This window comes from Triticum aestivum, chromosome 7A (assembly GCF_018294505.1).
Source record: "Triticum aestivum cultivar Chinese Spring chromosome 7A, IWGSC CS RefSeq v2.1, whole genome shotgun sequence".
NCBI classification, from domain to species: Eukaryota; Viridiplantae; Streptophyta; class Magnoliopsida; order Poales; family Poaceae; genus Triticum; species Triticum aestivum.
Window position 1 is genome coordinate 674,551,847 of NC_057812.1, and position 3,269 is coordinate 674,555,115.

Below are 3,269 nucleotides of genomic sequence, written 5' to 3' on the forward strand. Positions count from 1 at the left end.
AAGGGATTACGTGACACGCACACGGGGTGCGTCGCAGGAGTGGGGGGGGGGGGGTGTTTTTTATCTCAAGTTCGGCGATGGCAACAGAGACATTTAGGAAGCATGTAGCCAAAGCAGCATGTTGAAGCAATCTATAATAAGTAGGAAAGGCATCAATATCATAGGCCTCGGAAGGAAACACCGCTTCTATCGCCAAAACCAACCAAACCAACGATGGCAACTTTCGTTTCGGTTTATTTTTGACAGAAAATTGCTGTGCTTGCCAACTAGCTTGCCATTCTCGCGTTACTAAACTTGTTATAAAAACGTTCGGAGCTGTCATGTGCTCGTACATGACGTTTGGTACTTATTTTTTTAGATTTTTTATTGGCCATGTTTTGATTTGATTTCGCTGTGCATGCAGAAAAAAAAGAGGAAGGATGCGTGAGGCAGTAATGTGTCTAGAGAGAGAGAGAGAGAGAGAGAGAGAGAGAGAGAGAGAGAGAGAGAGAGAGAGAGAGAGAGAGAGAGAGAGAGAGAGAGAGAGAGAGAGAGAGAGAGAGACGCGTCGTGGCTTTGGGCAGTTGAGTAGAGTAGCTGCATGGTGGGTAGATGCAGCAGCAGAAGAAGAGATGTTTGCATGGTTGAGGCAAAAGAGCGTACTACCTTACCTGCCACGTCCTCCGATCCCGGCCGGCCGGTGTGTCTTCTTCCTCATACTAGTAAGCATGCACGTGCAACGCACGTCCCATTGTAATTTTAAAAAAGTTAGATGTGCAAAGCACGTCTCGGTGTCTTGAATGTTAGTTATTGCGACATACCCAGCAACAGTTATGCACAAATCATAGTTAGAAACAACATACCCCATGCCTTCATGTATTTTCCAAACAACATACTCCATTGCCTTTATGTATGATTACCATGTCAGTTTTATCTATACACATAGTTAATCAAATCCAACATCTCTAGGACTGCATGTCAGTCGCTCAGTTCTCTATCCACCTTCGTCAGCCCCTACTGCTACCACCCTATTACCCCGCCTTGTTAGAGAGCTCCCTTCCAACTTCTCGCCATATTCTCTTTGGTAGTCCTGCTCCCTTCGTTTCAGGCGACACACCATGCTCCAACATGCCAAGTGGAATCCACCTTGCAGACTGGGCAAATACTTTTTTTAATATTATATAGTCAATGTGTGGTAAACTCAACATTCTTATGAAATAAAATGTTGAACCGTACCATACGTAAGTTTCAGTGTTGTTGCAACTACAAAATCTATTTTCCCTACAAGTGACATGAAATTAAATTTTCAACATTGTCGATGCAATACTTCTACACAAGAAAGAACATACATCATTCCAAATCTCCTCGTGAAGGCATACAAAGATTTAACATGGGTTCTTAAATTACATAAATATTCAGTTGCTAGTGTGGACATGCAACAAACGACACCGGAAATATAAAACATTAGAACCACATGAATGATACAACTTCAATAATTTGCCCATGCAAAATAGATCCAACAAATGCTTGACAAACGATTGACTGTACAACAATATACTGTAGAAACAAAAAAGTTGAATATAGATAGAGCCAGAGAAGGCAAGGCAACATTCACAACATAGTGTCCAATACTGGATTGAGATATAAATCATCTGACATTTCAGTCATATAAAATATGATTCATAATTCCAGGAGAGATAAATTGATACATATGATAAATTCAATTATTTCTAAAGTACCACTACACTGAGAACATTGAAGCCATAATTCAGTTGTTACAGCCTGAAGACGTTACCCTTGCTGCTAGGTTGTACCTTAGATCACGTTAGAAAGTGTGGCCACCAGATTGTTGCCTGAGTGCACTGTAGCATCCCTCTTAACCAGAATTTACTGGTCTATGACCATATGACTTTACAGGACCATCAGTTTAAGAATTCTGCAAAATGGTTCTCCACAACCTCACTATTTTGAAAACCTATACCAAAAAGGATATGCTACTACACACATTAAATGGAACTCTATGTAGTATTGGCAATGCTATTAATGATATGTTAAAACAATAAACTGTACTAACAGATCATGACCAATGGTTTCACAAAGTGAAAATCTTCATCAAATTTGATGGTTGTGTTATCAATTAAATTCTACAGCTGAATACGACATTCACAAGATGCACTTTCCAAAATTCAGTAGAGCCATACTAATAGCACTGAATATAATGTTGGGACAAACCCCGGACCAACTTGATCTCACACTCGCTCGAACATAGGTGGAAGAAGGAGAGGGACACAAGTATTTCCAGCGCACAAACGCCCTGCCGCACGAACGGCGCCTCGGCCGCACGAACGGCCTCACTTTACTGGGCACATACCTCGAGCTAGGCAAGAAACTGCAGCCTATCCAGAGGAGCTCCCGTCATCGTCGTCGCCATGGGCCTCCACTACATTTGATGCAGCCTCCATGCTCTTCTTGGGCGACACACGCTGAGCTCCTCCTCCACCGGCGACACACGCCTGATGTTCCGGTGACATACGCCGTCGATGCCATCGCGCACAAACGCGAGCCTTCTTGGACACCGCTTCATGCCGTCGCACCGCGCCGCTGCGGCCTCCGCCTCCGTGCACCACCTCCATGCCGCCACGCCACACTGCAGCGCCTCCGGGACCGCCACGCTCACCGCGGACTAACCGCGTGCCGTCTCTGCGTCCGTCATGGCATCCACAACGCCGCGCACCTCCATAGGCCGACACATGGCCCGAAGCTTTGCACAACCGCCGACAAACACCGCCATCGCCAGCACACCTCCGATACGACGAACCACGCCCAAGCCAACCAAGCTCATGATACCAAATGTTGGGACAAACCCCGGACCAACTCGATCTCACACTCGCTCGAACGTAGGTGGAAGAAGGAGAGGGACACAAGTATTTCCGGCGCACAAACGTCCCGCCGCACGAACGGCGCCTCGGTCGCACGAACGGCCTCACTTTACTGGGCACATACCTCGGGCTCGGCAAGAAACCGCAGCCTATCCAGAGGAGCTCTCTCTCACAGCCGACCGGGCGCACACCACGGTCCGGCGGAGACTACCTCATCTCTGGCCCTAGGCTCGGCTCATACCGACGCACCTTGATCATTACATGGAGTGGGTATTTATACCCTGTGCGCACACACACCTAGCTAGCTACCATGCAGGCCACCGCGCGCACGCACGCATGACCCTGCCACCATAGGCCACTAACTCAACTAACCCACATACGCATGACCCTGCCACCATCGGCCACTAACTC